A 21,444-nucleotide genomic window follows, 5' to 3' on the forward strand; every position below is an offset into this window, starting at 1 on the left:
AAGGAGTGCAGAATGGCAATGTTTCGAACCGCAGCCGCTAGGTGGTAGTCATGTCTCTATACAGGCTCTCTAAGTAGTGGGGGCAAAAGCAGTGGGGAAAAGCGACTCGACGCAGCACCTCATAAGCGGATAACCTTTTTGAATGTTGCGCCAACTAGCTGTACATTGAACAAGCAGGACATTTCCAGGTAAAAACTGGTTGGCATTAGTTGAGAAATCAGTGGAAAAACAGCTTTAAAAAGCCAGAAATGAAAGAACCCATTATCGATTAGTCGACTGACGTTGAACGGCTGAGATATTCGATACAATAATCGATATATGATCTTACTGCTAGCAACTTTGGAGTGACGCAACAGGTGGAGTGCAAAGTATGGAGGGGGAAGCATCGTACGGAGAAGTGTTTTATAGCTGTTGCTCCGCGTGCGAGACGTACTGTTCGTCGAACTGCTACAGCTGTTCCTGTGAACAGTGAGTTCGCATAAACCTAATTAGAAATAGTAATCTGTAACTACCGTTAAAATGTTATTAGGGTTATCTATGTGTGACATTTAATTTTTAGGAGGTTTCAAAATGTAGGAATAAGTATTTATACACTATTGTGATTCTTCAATGGACGCAACAAAGTATATTCTGCTGTCAGGGGCGTTAAGTAATTTTCATTTCTGTTTGGTGGACCATAAAACAAGTTCGCCTCTCCTACAAGTTACGTTAGTGTACAATAATTATTACTGTTATGCTGCAAATACCTGTCAGCTGTTTCAGGTGTCATATTTCATCATCTTCTTGCAGCGTAATGTTATGACAGTAGTTCCAAGTACATATCTTTGTTTCGTGTTGTATTGTTAGGACCACCTTAATGTATTCGTAAGGCCAATAAATAATACAAATTAGTATTCGCCAGACAAAAGTATTACATATGTCTGAGTGTTACTTTACTATTTAATTACGACTTAATGCATTAAATCATAACGAAATAGCGGGAGGAAAATCGTTTGTAGCAATATTTTTGAATCTTACTCTCACAGGACTGCTGTTATAGCATTATCGACAGTCTGTTTCAATTTTGAGAGAAACATAAGTCTAGTACTTTTTTGCTGTGGCAAGTTTTTTACTCAGCTTTGTTTTTGAACGAAAAGGGGGATTCAAACGGAAAATGAAGGCTGAAATTCCCATAGAAGCAGTTTGCCCAAGTACTTTCGAAAATCTGAAGTCTTTATAAATCTGCCCAATAATTAGCACTATTCACAGCACGCATAATACTACCATTTCCCTTGTTTCCACGTCTCAACAATATTCGTTGATTACCAATATTATTCCATTGATTACCAATATTATTCCAAAGATTTTTTAAAGCTCTCTGTCGTACTTCAAATAAACTGAATTAATGTCTTTAAAGTACAGTAACAGCAGTTTCGAGAACCGTAAACTAAACTAAAAATATCCACGTGCAGCATTTCTGTTCCTACTTCACATGTACCAACAAACGACCAAGCGCGCCCGTCCACGGCCATGCAGTTGAATAGAGAAGCTATCGTTATTTTAGTAGTGCAAATTAACGCATGGGCACCTGGAAATCTAAATAATATGTTACAAAACTAGTTAATCAGCGAGTACTATCACCCTCACTTACCTTCCTTAAGCATGTAACATTATTCTCTGTATGTTTACTAAATGAAGTCACTAACCGGTTTGCCCAGTCTGGTGGTACTGCTAATTGCCTTAGCCCTTTGAGTCCCATCAATATATATTTAAAAAATTCGTAATTAACCTTTATTATCGTAGTAAGCAACGAATACAAGAAGAAACTGGCAAAAAGCAAACAACTGCTTTAAGGATGTAGTTTTACTTTGGAATACAGTTTTAAACTTTTTCACAAAATGAACGTTTATCATCATATTAAGCAATGAATAAAATAAGAAATTGGCAAAAAGTAAACAGTCAGTTCTAAGGAGGTAATTTCACTTTGGAACCACTAGAACATACAGTTTTCCTCCATCGATCATTTCGTGTGATATATTTGAAAGTAAATTCACATTTTTCCTAGACACAATTTCACATCTCGAAACTTTCATGAACTCTTACCTAGAACAAGCAAAAGTGGGCCTAAAATGTAATAAAATATCTGTATCAAAAATACATAGTGCACCACAAACGCATGTCACGATCTCCTACAGTCCCGTATCACAATCTCTGCGCCGACTGCTGCTTTGAGTGGTATAAGTGACGGCTACAATGCACTTCATTCGTAGAAGTTCCCCGGTGCACCACTAGAGTCTTTGTGTGTGATATACATATGGCGGTTTCTGGCACTAAGAACTGGTACTCGGAGGGCTAAATCATGGACTGAGGCGAACCACGAATGTGTTTGACACCAGCCATTATCCAGTGAAACGTTAATTTCAGCCACCAACTATGCAGATTTGATGATAATTTGTACCGGCGACTCACTAAAGCCGAGACAGCAAAATACGCCTCAGGAAGGAAGATTAGGATTTAGGGGCGGGGCACAAAGACGGACCGTGGAAGTATAGGAAAGCAAATCCGGTGTATCCTTTGCAAAGGAATTATCTTGGCATTGCCCTTAAGGGATTCAACGAAGCCATGGAAAACCTAAATCTGGAATTTGAAGCTGCGTCCTCCAGTTTCTTACCGCTGCGTCAGCACGCGCGGTAAAATATCTCGGTAACGATGCATCCCGCAACAAAATAGTAAAAACCAAATTCGCACAGATGACGGGGAACAACTAAATGACTCTTTACACTAGAGGGCACTGTTGCTGGTTAAACAGAGGGCAACTCCATTTTAAGTGTAACCCTTGTTTCTCTGCATATTAGAGATTCTCGAGAAAAATTTAATACGTTTCTACTGGAACATTTTTCATTTTTTATTTATTTAACTCATTTTCGCGAGACTTGTAATGCTTGCCAAAAAAGAAAATTAATTCCAGCATATGTGGTTAGTGATGAGTTTCACCCTTGACAGATTTAATGATTCTTCCTGGAAAGGACTCTCAAGAGTGCAATAGTATTTCCTCTTCAACGCCTCTGCAAGCCTTCGTAATGCTTTCACTCATATATTCATGACTTTTTATAAATTTTGTCTTTTAAGGCATAACGGAGAAAGAAATACAGAGATCTTAGGACCTGGTGATCTGTCTGGCCTTTTTACTGTACCACTTGTTCTGTTCCAGCAACTATATCTGTGATTTAACACCTCCCGTTTACTGCGAAACCATGATGCTGGAATCACACAAATCAGCGTCGTTGGATGGTAAGATCTTCAAACAGTAATGGTAAACCGACCTTCAGAAAGTTTATATAAGTTTGACAGTCTATAATGGATAAATATTTGACTAATACCACCCAATACGTCGTACTGGCCGCCGAATGTCCCACAGATATTAAAGTAACATAGAAAATGGCCCATGGAAGCAGAACAGGACCTCAAATGTGTCAACATACATAAACGATTTATCCTATGGGCTCAGCAGCACTATTAAATTGTTTGCTGGTGATGCTGTTCAAAAAATGTTCAAATGTGTGTAAAATCTTATGGGACTTAATTGCTAAGGTCATCAGTCCCTACGCTTACACACCACTTAACCTAAATTATCCTAAGGACACACACACACACACACACACACACACACACACACACACACACACACACACACGCGCGCGCGCGCGCCCGAGGGAGGACTCGAACCTCCGCCGGGATCAACTGGACAGGGTGATGCTGTTGTCGACGGGAGTGTATAGACGTTGAAGGATCGTAAGGAAACGCAGAAAGACTTGGACATAGTTCTCACTTGATGTAATGAATGGCAAGTTCTCTTTATAGGTGGGAAAACGTAAGATAATGCCTATGACAATGAGGAAGTACCCGGCAATACGCAATTACAAGATCAGTGATCAACATTTTGAATGCGACACATCATATAAGTATATTTTGGTAATACTAAGAAGTGATATGAAATATGATAATGTATAATAACTGTTAGGGTAGGCGGGTTAAAGACTTACATTAGTTGGAAGGGGGCGGAGGAGGTGCAGTGCATCTGTAAAGGAAATTGCGTACAAAACACTCGTGCAACCAATTCTAGAGTACTGTTCCAGCGTTTGGTGTTCCTATCGAATAGGCCTAACAGCAAACATCGTATGATTTCAGAGACGCGCTGCTAAGTTCGTACCAGGACAATGTGACCCCTCAAACTGTAGCAGAAATGTTTGGAGAACTAAAATCGGGAACATGGGAACAAAGACGACGTACATGAAATGTATTCGCTGTTTCGAATACGAACAACCGTGAACTGTATAATGGAATGACGATAGGGAAAATTTGTGCCAGGCCAGATTTCTAAAGCGGATTTCCCGCTTTATGCGGGAGGTTGCCTTAACCGTTTGGCTATCCGTCCACGAATGACGACCTGACTCCAACTTCCCTATGTCGTCGTTTATGCGTTACAGCCTCCACTCGTACACATTATGTAATTACCATACAGGGAGAGAATATTTTAACTGAACATCGCTACCTGGCATCGGCGGATAAATGCGATATTGCAGTGCCTGTGTTAAGAAGTCCTCCGGACATGCACGCATCAAGACGGTTGTAATCGCCGCAGTGCTTGCATACTCGAAGGAACATTGCATCGTACTTCTTAACAACACAGGCACTGCAATATCGTATTCATCCGACAATGCCAGGCAGCGATTTTCAGTTAAAATGTTCTCTCCTTGTATAAGGTGTAAGAGTGAAAATTGTGACGCATAAACGACGACGTACGGAAGTTTGGGTTTCGCTGTGAGTCGTGCACGGATAGCCGAAGCGATTAAGGCGTCCGCTCGCGTAAAGCGGGAAATTCGGGTTCGAGTTCCGGTCCGGTAAAAATTTTTACTGATGGTTGCCCGTATTCGTAAGTGCGGATACATTCCACATGTTTCGTGACAGCTATAGTCGCCGCAGTGCATGTTCCTTCGACATGGGTGCATGTCCGAAGGAACACTGTGTCAGACTTCCTAACAACTGCAATGTTATAAAGACGACGTAATTTTCTCGAAACCTTGTTGATTAAATTTAGAGATTCAGTATTTGCAAAAGACTGTACGACCGTTGTGCTGCCACAAACATATCTCGCTTAGAGAGCGTCAGAAAAAGATAATAGAGATGAGAGGGAGTACAGAGGCACTGTGGACAGTCATTTTTCATTCACTCAGTACGTGATTGGAATAGGACAGAAAATGGATAACATTAGTTCGATATCTCCTCTGTACACTGATCTGTATAGTGTAGATGTAGACGTACACGTAGCTAATATCCACAGAACAATGAAGACTAAGAAGTTTGCCTCCCGTTAATCCACACTGGATGTTAACACTGTTCAAGGACATTGATGTTTAGCTTTGGCTAGGCGCAAATTGAGACGCGTATGGCGCGTGTGGCGCGACGCAGCGCAGCGCAGCGCGCGTTTTTGTAACATCGCAGGTTCAAATGGGACCGCGCAAATTGCGACGCGACGCGACTGGGACGCGACACGCGCCTGCGCCACGTCGCGCGGCGTTGTGGTTGAGGCACAGTTTCTCCAGCCGCGCGTCGCGCTTGCCTCGCTGGCACCGTGGGAAATTTGAGGAGGGGAGCGGAAAAGTATCCCAGCCATATGCTCACATCGGAACGGCGCATATCACCAGTGGTAGTATTGCCAATACGATAAATTTTGCCTTACTGTATACTGAATTTTATTGCCTTTGGGTAGTGTTTCGTTTTTCGCCATTTAAACGCTCCAGCTTTCTTCGTTAGCACGTTATACTTTTCAGTTATTTATATCTGCATAGTTTTGTTTTGTTTTTCTTCTGTCAAGAAAAATGTATACTTCACTAACTGATGAGCCATTGGCCGCTGGAATTGCACCATATGCCTCCGTGATGTTTTCAGATCGCAAGAAGGGACAGAGGGTAGTGAATAAGGAAGCAAGGAATATTATAAAATCATTTGATTAAGAATCAAGGCAGTAAAGTAAAGCAAGGTTATATTCTCGCTGCCTAGTAAGCTAGCGTATCTGTACGATCTGTTACAAAAATTTAGGGGGATAATCTCCACAGGTGTGATCCCTTTGTTCTTGTGGTAAAAAACATCCAAGATCTGAAGTATAGAAGTTTCACTGTGATTACTCCGATATGTATGTAATAATGTAATACGACAGCCGGCCGGTGTGGCCGTGCGGTTAAAGGCGCTTCAGTCTGGAACCGCGTGACCGCTACGGTCGCAGGTTCGAATCCTGCCTCGGGCATGGATGTGTGTGATGTCCTTAGGTTAGTTAGGTTTAATTAGTTCTAAGTTCTAGGCGACTGATGACCTCAGAAGTTAAGTCGCATAGTGCTCAAAGCCATTTGAACCATTTTTGTAATACGACACACTGTACTACATGCACGTGAACAACATATTTCCACTGCAAGCTAGAAACAGTCGAAAAGCAGTCACAAATAACAATGTTATAATTGGTTCGCCGTGATGAGAAAAAGCATTTCAATTGTTGCATGGACATTATCAGCATTAATAAACTAATTATACAACAACAGGCTACACAAATGAAGAAATGGTCGGTATTATTACGAAAGTAGGAATATCCTAAAAGAGTGTTATGATTAAATATGTATTTAATTTGTTGAAATGTGCTGCTGACAAAGGCAGATCTACTTTCATGACAATGTTTTTCGAACTCCATCTCACAAGGCACACATGGCTAACTCGTGCATTCCTGTCGCGCGCATTATCCTTCGCTGCTGACAATACACTGATCATTGTGTTGTGCGACAGATCAATTGTTTATTTTTCTCAATAACAACTATATTATTCGCGATCACGCATTGTCAGTTTGGCAAGCCCTAGGTGAATAAATAGTATCTGGCATGTGTCATTCCGCCTGAAGGAACGCTGGTCATTATTTTAATACTGCTCAGATCAAGAGAAGGAATAAAATCCTTTGGTAAGTTTCCATTCCCGTCGCTCAGTGTTAAAAATACGATGGATTACGGGGATTCCACCAAAATTCCAACAGAATTGCCAATCTGTTTTTGTATGAGTTGTTAACCTTTTCTCATTCGAAGAAGCATCACCATTTATGAGTAAAGGCCACATTTCTCTTGGTGACTGGTTTAATTGTACTTCCTTTGTCACAATGTAATTTGCCAAACTCATCTCACAGCTGCTATTGAGACAGAATTCCGAAACGTAGGGCCTCATTAAACAATTACAGAGCTCAATAGCTTACGAAAAACCTCATAGTATCGGTTTGCAGTAACATAAAAGAAGAAATTTCATGTTTATTTTCATACTAGGAAGCTCTTGTTTCGCTAGCTGTCGATAACTCTTAAAAAATTAGTCACTGGAGTGAAATGAATAAAAAAAGAAGTATAAGTAGTGATATATCGCCATAGATAAGAAAGTTCCGTGTGTTTAATAATTGGCAAAACACTCTCCTCCTTGTGTGCTATCATTCGCCAAACTTTCGTTTCGATGTCTCGAGCGGTTTAGGAGATAAGAGAGATGTTGCGAGTATTTCATTCTCGCGGGCGTGAGATCGGAAGTGAGCGCGGTACATGGGATCCATTTTCTCGAGATCGGAGACAGATAGAGATCTCCTCCCAAGTCTAAACAAAAATTCAGCATGTTAGCTAAATTTCATACGCAGCAACATATGGTGTAATACGCACCAAACGCAAAATCGTAGCGACCCCTAATTTTCGTTGCAAACTTTTTGAGTTTTGCGTAGTGTCTTACTAAAATGTGTAGATCACAATAAGAATGGTCATTAGCGAGGTGATGGGCACGAAGCTGACATATAACGCTACAAGTAAGGCAAAATTCATATATTTTGCGCGCTTCGGTTCAGTCGGCGCGTGCGAAGTATGGTGTGCGCGTCGCAATATGCGCTGCACCCGTGCGGCACGTGCTGTAGTGTCGTGTCACGTCACACGTGCTATACGCTTCTCAGTTTGCGCCTAGCCTTAGTACGATATCTCCTCTGTACACTGATCTGTATAGTGTAGATGTAGACGTACATGTAGCTAATATCCACAGAACAATGAAGACTAAGAAGTTTGCCTCCCGTTAATCCACACTGGATGTTAACACTGTTCAAGGACATTGATGTTTAGCTTTATGGCTATACATTTCTCCTAGTAATGCAGTTTTTGTGTACTTGCCTCACCATGATTCGCGACAGTTGATTATCTGAATGCAATATTCGGCGAGGAAATTTACATTTCTCTCTAATTTTGTCACGCTCATTGACTAAATATGAGTCGATTAAGAAAATCATCGCCGCGACTTCCCAGTGTGTCAAAATACGCTGTGTAATCAAAAGCGTCCGGACACGTATTAGACTATAGTATGGGATGAATCCACTCTTGGCCCTCTTGAGGGCTTGAACACTGCTGGGGTCTCATTTAGTAAGGTGTCTGAATGCCAATGGAGGAATAGCAGCCCATTCTTCCTCAGGAGCAGAAACGAGAGATGTTGGACACTGGAGTTTGGAGCAAAGTCGACATTCCAACTCATCCCAAAAGTATTCCACTGGGTTCAGGTTAGATCTCTGGGCAGGCAAGTCCATTCCAGGAATGTTATTGTCCACAAGCCTGCGTCAAGGCTGCTGCATTATTATGCTGATACAATCATCGTCTATGAACTGTTCCTCATTTGTAAGCTGTACACAAAGCTGTAAAATGTGTTATGTCCTTCCGCATTTAGCGTTTTCTTAAGCACAATGAGGGGACCATACCCCAACTTCTCTACTGACTCTCTTTCTGTACTGGCGGATCCTCTTCTTTTAATATGTTGGTCAGTTCCACATTATAGAGGTGTGTCTGGATACTTGTGGCCAGATTTATGGCGCCATAATATTCTGAGAACATTAATCTGCGATATTCCAGAATCGTGAGAGACGTCTCGAAAAAGTTATAAGGATTATAGCAACGGTATCTAACACCGATACGTCATAATATTGCCCCGCTTCAGTTCTTCTACGCTTCCTCTTCCTTGGGTGTATAGGTGGTAAACTGCACGACGTGTTAAAACGAATGCAGAAATCTGTCAGCATATAGGATGATAGTATTTGTGATGTCTCTTCTGGATTCACACTACATTAAAATCATTTCAATTTGGTCTTCGACAGAATAGTCCATTTCACTCACCATTTAAACTACCGATACGTGTCAATAGTAGCTCTCCGGTTCAATCCCGCGTCCGGCCATCGTGATTTAGGTTTTCTGTGATTTCCCTAAATCGCTCCAGGCAAATGCCGGGATGGTTCCTTTGAAACGGCACGGCCGACTTAATTCCCCGTCCTTTCCTAATCCGATGAGACCGATGACCTCGCTGTTTGGTCTCTTCCCCAAACAATCCAATCCAATAGTAGCTCTCTTCCAAAAAGGAGAGAAAGAGCTAACAAAAATCTGTCGTATGTGGGTTTCTATGCCACACGTCGAAGATAAACATAGAATAACGCCCTTTACTTTTAGGTGTTTACAACATGAGGGCCTCTAGAAAAAAATATGCCAACACCTGGATACTGAATGAATACGAACACAGTATGACCAACACTGGGTAAAGATCTGATTGGTATCCTGCATAGTGGTAGTAGAGCCGGAATAACCTTCCACTTAAACTACGTGTGTGCATACGTGCAATATTGTCTGTTTCGTGTCCTATTTGAAAATAATTTTTCAATATGAGGTTATTAATTTGTTCTCAAAAACTACAAATTTTCAGTTCATGATGGGGTTCGGCCTCTGGTTCAGACCAAAGCGCTATCTTGTTGAAAGTGGAAATTGTTGTTTTTCTGTGTGTTGTATATTTCCGGAGACGTCCACATGTTCACAGACAGTCTTCCGAAGTAGTTTTGAACACATTTTCCGAAAACTGTCTTGAGCAGTTAGTTCGACAGGCCTCACGCAGTGGAAATATCTTAGGCCTTGTAGCTGAAGACAGGCCGTATAGAGACAGGGATTACTGACCGTGTTATCATAGCAACTATGGTTACGAAAGTTAATAAATCAGTCAAGAAGGCTGGGAGAGTGTTTCTGCTAGAAAGAGTAGATAAGCATCTCATTTAGACATTGAACTGCAATCATTTAGTTCCAGTACGGTGGACATAGAGGAATTATAGCGAAAGTTTAAAGTGACTGTAAACTGTATTCTGGAGAAGTATATACCTAATAAGATTAAGGACGGAAAATACCCACCATGGTTTAACAATGAAATTCGGAAAATGCTGAAGAAACAAAGGCTGTCGCACTCTTCGTTCAAAAGAGACGGCAGGCAAGGGTTAGTAGAGATTCATGCGTTTATGAAAAGATCTATGCGCGAAGCATACCCCCGTCATACCTTAGGAAAAAATGTGGCCAAGAACCTGAGAAAATTCTGGTCCTATGTAAAATCGCTAAGCTGGTCGTTGACCAGTCTGGTGTAGCAGTTGAAGATATCAAAACGAAAGCCGAAGTTTTAAATTCCACGTTTAAGAAATCATTCACGCACAAGAATCTTTCAAACATACCATCATGTGACCGTCGCACGACATAGTAATAAGCATCCCTGGTGTAGAGAAACAACTGAAAAGGTTGAAAGCAAGTAAGTCGCCAGGTCCGGATGGAATCCCAATTCAGTTGTATAAAGAGTACTCTGGGGCATTGGCCCCTCACTTAGCTTGCATTTATCGCGAAACTCTCGCCCAGCGCTAAGTACCAAGCGACTGGTAAAAAGCGTAGGTGACTCCTGTATATAAGAAGGTTAAAAGAACAGTCCCGTAAGATTACATACCAGTATCCTCAACATCGGTTTGTTCCAGAAGTCTAAAACATATTCTGAGTTCGAAAATAGTATATTTCCTAAAGACCAAAAAGCTTATGTCCACGAATCAGCGCGGTTTTAGAAAGCATTGCTCCAGCGAAACCCATCTTGGTCTTTCCTCACATGATATACTGCGAACTATGGATGAAGAGTAACAGGCGGATTCCATATTTCTAGATTTCCAAAAAGCATTTGACACGGTACATCACTGCAGACTGGTAACGAATGTACGAGCGTGTGGAATTGGTTCCCAGCTGTGTGAGTGGCTCGAAGACTTCTTAAGTAATAGAACCCAGTATGTTATTACCTACGGCGAGTGTTCATCAGAGACAGGAGTGCCCCAGGGAGGTATGATAGGACTGATAATATATGTTCATACACTGAAGAACCAAGGAAACTGGTATAGGCATGTGCATTCAAATACAGAGAAACAGACAGAATAGGGCGCTGCGGTCGGCAACGCCTATAGCGCAGTTTTGAGATCGGTTGCAGCTGCTACAGTGGCAGGTTATCAAGATTGAAGTGAGTTTTGAACGTGGTGTTGCAGTCGGCGCACGAACGATGGGACATAGCATCTCTGGGATAGCGATGAAGTGAGGATTTTCCCGTACGACCATTTCACGAGTGTACTGTGAATATCAGGAATCCCGTAAAACATCGAATCTCCGACATCGCTGCGGCCGGAAAAAGATCCTGCAAGAACGGGACCAGCGACGACTGAAGATAATCGCTTAACGTGACAGAAGTGCAACCCTTCCGCAAATTGCTGCATATTTCAGTGCTGGGTCATCAAGTGTGAGCGTGCGAACCTTAACGAAACATAATCGAATGGGGTTTCGGAGCCTAAGACCCACTCGCGTACCCTTGAAGCTTTACGCCTCGCCTGGGCCTGTCAACACAGACATTGGACTGTTGATGACTGGAAACATGTTACCTGGTCAGGCGAGTCTCGTTTCAAGTCGCGTGTAGTTGCTGCGTGGTTTAAGGCGCCATGTCACGGATTGCGCTGCCCCTCCCGCCTGACGTTCGAGTCCTCCCTCGGGTATGAGTGTGTGTGTGTGTTGTTCTTCGCATTAGTTGGTTTAAGTTGTGTGGTAAGTCTAGGGACCGATGACCTCAGCAGTTTGATCCCACAGGAATTCACATACATTTGAACATTTTTTTCTCGTTTCAAATTGTATAGAGCGGATGGATGTGTAAGGGTATGGAAATAGTCTTATGAGTCCATGGAACCTGCATGTCAGCAGGGGACTATTCAAGCTGGTGGATGCTCGGTAATGGTGTGGGGCGTGTGCAGTTCGAATGATATAGAGCACCTGATACGTTTAGATACGACGACACTGACGTAAGCATCCTGTCTGATCACCTGCATCCATTCATGTCCATAGTGCATTCCAACGACTTGGTCAACTCCAGCAGGACAACGCGACACCCCACACGTCCAGAATTGCTACAGAGTGGCTCCAGGGACACTCCTCTGAGTTTAAACACTTCCGCTGGCCACCAAACTCCCCAGACACGAACATTATTGCGCATATCTGGAATGCCTTGCGACGTACTGTTCAGAAGAGATGTCCACCCCCTCGTTCTCTTACGGATTTACGGACAGCCCTGCAGGATTCACTGTGCCAATTCCCTGCAGCACTACTTCAGACATTAGTCGAGTCCATACCACGTCGTGTTGCGGCATTTCTGCATGCTCACGGGGCCCCTACACAATATCAGGCAGGTGTACCAGTTTCTTTGGCTCTTTAGTGAATATAGGACGCCAGTGCGGCATGCTGTTGAGTCCTGCTCGAGTGTTTGGAATCCGCACCGGGTCGGATTAAAGGAAGAGATCAAAGCAATTCAGAGACAGGCTGCTAGATTTGTTACCAGTAGGTTCGAACAAAACGTGTTGCAGAGGTGCTTCTAGTACTCAAATGGGAATCCCTGGAGAAAAGTCGACGTTCTTTTCGAGGAACACTACTGAGAAAATTAAGAGAACCGGCATTTGCAGTTGAATTCAGAACTATCCAACTGCCGCCGACATACATGTCGCGTAAGTCGTTTTTGCCTCCCTCTATCTGCGAGTGGTACAGGAAAGGAAACGACTGGTAGTGATACAGGATACCCTCCGCCATGCACCATACGGTGGTTTGCGGAGTATGTATGTAGATGTAGATAACTCGGCCTGTATATGACTACTTGCTGTTAATTTATAGATTTGCAACTGACAACTTACGTCTATTCTAGGTGGTAGTTTTCTGCATGCAATTCTGTAACTTCGTGAGAGCTGCATATTTCTACACGGAACTGACGTTCGCAAATTACACCATGAGGAATACTTAGAAGTACGCGACTCGCATAGGTGCACGAGGGAAAAGGAAGCGGCCAGGAGCAACGCACGATGTAGTCGCTGCACCAAAAAAGATGATATGTTGTGTGGCAGCTGGGTTATGGAGTTCGGGATATAGCACAAGTGTTTCGTCGTCGGCGCCATCCATGGGTGAGCAACTTGCAGCAAGTTACACGAAGGCTGTCTAAACGACCGCAGGTCACTTGGACCGTTGGCATTTGACTACGACCAAATAACGAAGATATATACCTTTTAGTAAATGACTATTTCAGTTATGTAAAATTGAAGAAATAAGTTTGAGAAGCTTAACGAATACTTCGCTATAAAAAGATATCAACGAGAAGGTTGTTTCGAATACCACAGAACTTTCCTAGGCGTGGTGTTACTGTCTCTGATCTTGGAATCAACACAACATGCCCAATCTGTTCTAGGGGAAGCTACATTTCAATGCGGATTCCGAAACATGGAACAATTAGACATTTTTTATATCTAGAACTCTGGCATCGTTGAAAGAAGTGATAGGCAGAAAAATCTCAGGAGCAACTGAAGTTGATCCTCGGACCTCTGAATTTTTTGTCTTGCTTTATCCGTACTCACTATGCTACCGAGCCACACACTAGTTACACATATTGTATCTTACTGTTACCTAGAAAACCACAAACATTCACAACTGTTGCGCATACGAGTGACACAGTACCTCTGAATTCTCACTCAAAAATCACTCGACCTTTTTTAAGCGAGAGCAACTCCGCTGTAGGAAGCCACTGCGTTTTTTACAACCTCTCATAGAGCGAAACGACAGCAGAATGTGTCCAGAGATCTCTGTTACGTGTGATTAAGGACTCGCGAAACTAAGTTTGACAAATGGTCAGGCTTGTCATGTAGAAATCTGTTGCTTATTTCAGAACTGCGAGTTAACGTTGAAAAAGGTCCGTATGCATTATTTTAGTTGCTGACATGACCCGTAAAAAAAAAAAGGTGGGTGGAGGGGGGGGGGGGGGGGAACTGCCTATTGTACAGCCCTGATCTCTCTCGCTGCCATACGCCAACGCCATCTAGGGACTAGGTTGCGTTAGCTGCGCGCCCGTCTCTTGTCACTGTAGTGAGACAACTGATTCGCACAGTGAAAGCGATCGTAAGACAATTAAACATTCGTTGACAAGTACAGCTGGTATGTTTATGTTATCTGCTACAACTGATAAGTTATCTGCAACATTCTTTCCAAATTGTTACGGAATAGACAGAAATAAATTCACGGTTTAGAACACGTCGGAATTGATTTTATTTCTTGTAACTACCGCAAAATATTGTTGCAATGTTTCAAACATACATTTTTTGTGCACCAAGAACATACCAGTAAAAACGACACATGACAGCCCTGCGAGTCACATACGCTATTAGACGTCCTTTGACAAAACTGGTACGGTGTTAGAAATGAATCAGACCTAATATCAGTATATCTCCAGGAGTACCACTCATATTTAAATAAATTTTGAAACCGTGGAGAGGAAAACTGATCACGTACTACAGAGCGCAGCTTCAGAATATTGTCACGGTTGTAGACTGAAAACTTCAGTGATATGCACAGAATAATTTTCTGTTACTTTTATCACAATGCTCCAAGTGACGGAAAAATTCTCAAACCGTTGAATTACGTTCGTCATTCCGGATGAAATCTGAAGCATCTCTACTTCTTTGTCAGGGTGAGCTCGAAATTCAACTTTTAATTCATTAGAACTTTTATGAGCTGACCAAAAATCTAAAAGAAGAGATTTGTTTCCGCAGAACGGAAGAAAAGCATGATGCAGGAAAACGTAAACTTTTTCATTTCCCTTTTTTCTCTACTTCGATGCGTCTGCCACAAGCCTGCCTGCGTAGAACATTGGTCCAAAACGTCCAGCTGATTCTTGAAGACGTATATATCGTTTAGGCAGCAATAAACCATCCAGCTAATTATGGGCGTTTATAGTGTATGAGTGAGTGCAGCCGTGGACTGCGCAGTCGCCTCTGTATGTTTTTCCCATTTGAATGACTTACCTTAGCACGCATTTCTTTGTGGAAACCTAACTGATCTACATTCTAAACGTAAGTCACGAATACTAGTGATTTCATGCTTTGCATTCGTAATAAAAACGTCCATCATTTCGGCTTGAATCACTTAATTTTCCGACCTGTTTCTCGATACAGGTTTTGTTGCCACAACTTTATGCGCATATTTTGAAGCAAATAATCCAACACTGAGAAGCTGCAAATTCCTTAGCGCCTATCGCGTTGGCAATATCTAACTCCCAATCTCGTGTAGTTGTATCGCTGACACTTAATGACTTTTGTCTGGCTTCGGTAAATAGCTCAAAAAGTAGCTCATTTAAGTCCGTAGAAATTTCCAGTCGACTCTTACGTCGTTAAGCGATTTCCTTCTTCCGTCTATACAATTCGCGTTCAGAACGGACAAAGCGATATTTATTTTGAATAGTACTGAAATGCAGACGATTGTTACCACTTTTGTTCAATCAACACATCACCGCTTTTTTTGTCTGATAAGGTAATTTTAGTTCCTGGAGTTGCTTTCGGAGATAATTGACGATTATACGTGGTGCTATCTCTCGAAGAGTCTCCACGAGTTCAACTTTCTTCAGTTTCTTCGCCGCCTGTGGATTCGCATTCTGCAATATCATGTGTTCCAGTCGTTTCAAGCCACATGTCTGCGATATTTACATGCTCGACTAGAAGTTTTAACTACCATTTCGCACATCAGATAGTCTTCACGTGTGATTTCTGTTGACGGCTTCATTTGGCGTCTGTTGTATATCTCCATATCAAACAGCAAACAGTTACAGGATCGCCATCACCTGTGAGGGAGACAGAATGTTCAGCTAAAGTGGCTTGCGGAGTATAGATGTAGATGTAAAGAATATCTTTCACAACTCGAACTAGCGTCAGGACGATATGTTTCGAAATACTTACCAGAAATTAAAGGAAAGTGCATCACACAGAAAGGAATATTTGTTTCCCTTTTTTTCACCAAAACCTTGCCGCTATATTCATCTTCAGTGAACGCTGCGATAAGACGGCTGCACTTCCCGACCACGCACGCAACGCTGACCATACTAAAGCCGCGTACACACTGTCGCTGGAAACATATTTCTGTCGGAAACATTGTTTTCTGCAATGTTTCCGACTTTGTTTCTTATCTCTGTTGAGGTGAACTTCCCACAATTTACCGTATAAAACACCTAGAATGTCGAGCATATGAAATATGTATTTGACGACGAAAGTTCGACTCAGACTGAACAGCTGTTGCGGTGGGTCTGAATGACTCGATACAGAATTACTAAATCACGCCCGGAGCGCCATCAGCAATCCAGATACAATGGTGAATGAGTACGTCGCAAACATATCAAATGTTGAATTGCACTGTCACTAATACACTAAGACTGAGTCCAGATGATCGCAACTGTCACGATGGTACTTAGATCCGTGAAGTTAGTGGCAATCAGAGAGCGATGAGATGGCGAATGACATGGCTGGACATACATGTCTCTATCAGGGTGCAGAAGATGAACGAACAGATCCAGCAAGTCTCTGTATCGTCCGCTCCATAGAGGTGACGGCAGTGCCATGTAACCATTCCCCATACGAGAATACCAGTGCCGGTCAGAAATGTATATTTTTTGTCTTTCTTATCTTACCATCGGCAGATACGAACATCTAGCGCGACGCGACTCACTAATCCAGACGAGCTTCTATGTTCCAGTGACGATGCTCCTGTTCCCGTTCCAATACGTTTGACCTGCACACGATCGTCACTGGGACCGAGGCAGAAACAGCTTTCATCACAAAACACGACAGACCTCCACCCTGCCCTCCGATGAGCTCTCGCTTGACACCACTGAAGTCTCAAATGACGGTGGTTTGGGATCAGTGGAGTGCACGGCTACAGGGCGTCTGGATCGGAGCTGTCCTCGAAGTAACAGATTTGTAACAGTGTCAATGTAGTGCCAATTGCAGCTCATATTGCTGCTGCAGACCCAGTACGACGGGCCAGAGCCATAAGCCGAACACGACGGTCTTCCCTCTCGGTAGTGCCACGTGGCTGTCCGGAGCCTGGTCCTCTTTCGCCTGTACAGTCCCGTGACCAGCGCTACCAGGAATCGTGTACAATGGCTATATTCCTGCCAAGTCTTCCTTCAGTATCACAGAAGGAACATCCAGCTTCTCGTAGCCCTATTACACGATCTCGTTCAGTCAATGATGTGTTGATAATGACGTCCTTATCGCCTTAGAGGCGTTCTTGACTAACATGAACTCACCATGTCCAATCTCAAAGGTTACTAACGCTCACGACGTTACTAACGCTCACGACCGTTACAGCGTGTATTTAAAGCAAACCTAATATGCATCCTCATGGTGGCGCTACTACTGCCACTCTTATGCGACTGGCGTGAAATCTGAATAGACATCATATTTCAGATGTAGACTCACGCGTGCCAACTTTCGTTTATGTCGCACAACTTCTACTTGGTAGCGATTTTTTTTTTAATCATATCCGTATGCATTGTGAATTTCTGTTTTGGTGTATTGTGACAGTAACAAGCTTTGCTAAAATATTCCATTCGTCGAAATAACATAATAACTGTGGAATCCTGAACACACCTATGTCCAAAGAAATTACTGAAGACCAGTATTAAAACGGAGCGAGGTGGCGCAGTGGTTAGCACACTGGACTCGCATTCGGGAGGACGCCGGTTCAATCCCACGTCTGGCCATCCTGATTTAGGTTTTCCGTGATTTCTCTAAATCGCTCCAGGCAAATGCTGGGATGGTTCCTTTGAAAGGGCACGGCCGACTTCCTTCCCCGTCGTTCCCTAATCCGATGAGACCTCGCAGTTTGGTCTCTTCCCTCAAACAACCCAACCCCAACCCAGTATTAAAACACGCAGCAAATGACAATACACACGTTGGCGTGCTCTTTCTCAAAGGTGTCATAATTTGAGAAGCAGATAAGTTCTTGAGGGTTCTTCGACCTCGAGGTCCTTAACGGTGAAGCGCTAGCTCTGACTGGACAAAAGTAGCGGGAGGATCGGCCGTGACTTTTGTATTTTGCTTTGCGAAACCATCTAGGTATTCGCATGAAGATATGTGTAGAGTGGACGGAAAATGTGAAACAGGATGGGACCTATTCCTTCCGAATAATGAGTTCAATTTCTTAACCAATGCTCAACATTATTGGCTTCGTAGGAGTAATTTTTCTTTAAATCCTGGAATGCGATTGCCATGATGAATTGTTTCTTCGTCTCCCTTATGCCCTCAGAATGATTATGCCGGATCTGTTCTTAACTGGAAGTAAAATATTCGGCGGACATCATCTGTAAACTATGAATGTTAAAGCGCTACAGATGTATTTCTTGCCAGAACGTATAAATAAAAAATGAAACGTGTATGCACTTTGGTTATCCCAGTGCTCTCGTCCCACTTTTATTGGACGAGATGGTGCAGTGTTTAAAAAAATGGCTCTGAGCACTATGGGACTTAACTTCTGAGGTCATCAGTCCCCTAGAACTTGGAACTTATTAAACCTAACTAACCAAAGGACAGCACACACATCCATGCTCGAGGCAGGATTCGAACCTGCGACCGAAGCGGTCGCGCGGTTCCAGACTGTAGCGCCTAGAACCGCTCGGACACCTCGGTCGGTTAGTGTTTAAAACATTGAGTTCGTCTTCAGAAGTAATAATGTTCAAATACTAGTCCAGCCGTCCTGATTTATGTTTTCAGCGGTTTCGCTATATCGATTAAGGCGAATACCGGGATGGTTCCTCTGGGATACCCGCTTCGGTAGCCAAGGTTTGGAGGTAGCCAGCTGAAATACTGGCTGCAGAAAGACGTTTTGCCATTAGTATTTCACCGGCTAAACGGAGGAGAGCGGGTGGCATAATGTTCCTGAACTGCAAAATTTTAGCCAGTGTCCTGGATTCCATTCCAGATCTCTCCGCAGTGTCCCAGGATAAAGGACGTTAAGCCAGGCGGCCACCTCGTTGTTGTTCGAGGGGAGTAGGCTGCGGGCAGGTACCGGCTTTCACCCTCTCCCTTCTCTCATCCTCACACTATACAGACACTCATTACAGTTGCCTACACTCGGCAGAAGATACAAATCTCATACGCCGCGATATGCGGTCATTGTTCGTCGAGGAAGAAAACACTCCCCGATTAGGCGGCTGAACAACCCTGTAGGGTAAATGTAACTCCATCCTGGGTTCAGGTGCGTGGGACAGCGACTGGTCTATGAAACGTAACAATACTCTACCAGCAACCGTTATTTTGATACTGTTTTGTTACACTTCCAATTTCGACATTCCAATCACGTCATCCTCAGGTATGTCGCACGAATGACACCAAGTACTGCACGGGCATGTATCAGACAAGGCACCGATACTCGAAACTGGGTCCGTAGATATCCGAATTACATTGGTAACTTTTCATTTAGATATTGATTTCCCTCGGGCCCTACAGGGAGCCGAGTGTTCGCCAAGTGTGGCGGACAGGCCGAACAGTGTGATGTCACAAGTTCGTTGCGAGAGCCAATTTCTGTTCAGGAGATATGACGTCACAAACATTGATATGCGTGAAAATCTGCCGCATCAAGCCCGACATTTTAATTTACCACTAACTCTACTCGCAACACGTTTTGCAGGCAGTATCTACATAGATCACTGAATGTACTTGCAAATTTATATCACTGTACGACACATAGTTCAGGAACTTGACGTCATGAGCGCTGAGACGCGTGGAAAATTCAATTTTCTTAAAATGGAGCGCAGATTACCCAGACATCCAGTGTTTGATAATGAGAGCACTTAGTGATTTCCAACAATCTTTGAACATTATTTCAAAGACTTTGTAAACATTCTCCTGTTTACATGCTTAATGTCAAATATTTAACACGTTAACTCATTTCTAAAGTAATAAGAAATCTGATGCTGTTTTATACAGAGACTAAAGACTCGGGAATTTATATGACAAAATTACCACCATAGCTGTATTTTGAGAATGACTTTGTTGTCTCACACGACTAGTTTCGGCGGCATCCTCAGGCCCCACTACTGCCAAAAGAGCATTAGATTTCCTTGTGGAGTCCTTGTTACTATTACACGTGGGATAGCTTTCCTCAGCAGTCTCTTACTGTCTGGAAAGAAGCATAGTAGGGTTAAGAACCACGTTCGTCTTCTAGGTGTGGGAGTGAGAAGGGGATGAGATTGAAAGCATAACTCAGGAACACATGGAGCAATTTCAATCAAATATATTAGGTACACGACTTATTATTTGTAAAAAATGCTGTGGGTGTTAGAATCCCACTAGTACTAGGGGTGTGGATGAGAGTGGGTGACGTAAAAATGTTCGAAAACGTCCTGTTGGTATATATTGCCTGTATTTAGTTGAATTGGAATACTTTTAAAAATATTGAGTGCAATTTGTCTATTATTTGTCCCGTTCATTGTGTCAACCAGGTCTCTAGAATGAGTACCTGTGGTGAGTCAGTAATTTTGTCAACATGTTTCTGGACCTAAGATCAAGCCACATCGCTGGGTATCACAGACACATGTAACATCCTCTCTGGGAGTCGTACGGTGTTAAACAGCAGAGAATCAGACATAAATGTATGAAATATATGTTACATACGCATTTGTTAAACATCCCAAGCAGCTGGGTCGATAACAACCAAACTTCGTACTCATATTACTTACTGTCTGGAAAGAAATACTATAGGGGTAAAAACCATTAATCTCCCATTAGGGTGGAGTAGTGGTGGTGGTAACGAGTTCAAGCACAGAGAAGGGGGCAGGAGGAGAAGGTGGACAGAGGGTTGACGAAGAGATGGACTGAGCGAGGGGCTAGGAAACGGACTGAGAGCGTAGGAGGAGATGGACACAGAGAGGGGGAGGGAGAGAGAGAGGGGGGTGCGAGGAGGAGGAGGAGATGGATAAAAGATTTGAAAAAAATACGACGGCATGCTGAAAAGTAATATCTCCGAATTTTTTATGTGAAAACTTTTACAGCTTTTAAAATAAAGTAAACGTTATTAACATTCTATAGCTTACCTTCGAAAGTGCCCAGGAAACGCCTCGTTTCTCAGCTAGTGAGATAAATAAAACGGAATATGATACAGCACCGGTATGATATAAGAATCCTGATAACTTAAGTTTTCTTTCCTTAAGCAAAAGCCGGCCGGTGTGGCCGTGCGGTTAAAGGCGCTTCAGTCTGGAACCGCG

At 42.9% G+C, this 21,444-nt stretch overlaps 1 protein-coding gene across 2 annotated transcripts in view; it reads left to right on the plus strand.

Annotated features, from left to right (window-relative positions):
• The first annotated feature begins 330 nt into the window (after positions 1-330).
• Positions 331-21,444, plus strand: part of LOC126471416 (high affinity copper uptake protein 1-like) — a 163,140-nt gene continuing 142,026 nt past the window's right edge. For both annotated transcript variants that reach the window (XM_050099552.1, XM_050099551.1), the window contains exon 1: positions 331-468. The gene's annotated coding sequence lies outside the window, so the exon portion shown is untranslated. The remainder of the gene's footprint in view (positions 469-21,444) is intronic.

The sequence above is a fragment of the Schistocerca serialis genome, chromosome 3 (genome assembly GCF_023864345.2).
Source record: "Schistocerca serialis cubense isolate TAMUIC-IGC-003099 chromosome 3, iqSchSeri2.2, whole genome shotgun sequence".
In the NCBI taxonomy this organism is placed as follows: domain Eukaryota; kingdom Metazoa; phylum Arthropoda; class Insecta; order Orthoptera; family Acrididae; genus Schistocerca; species Schistocerca serialis.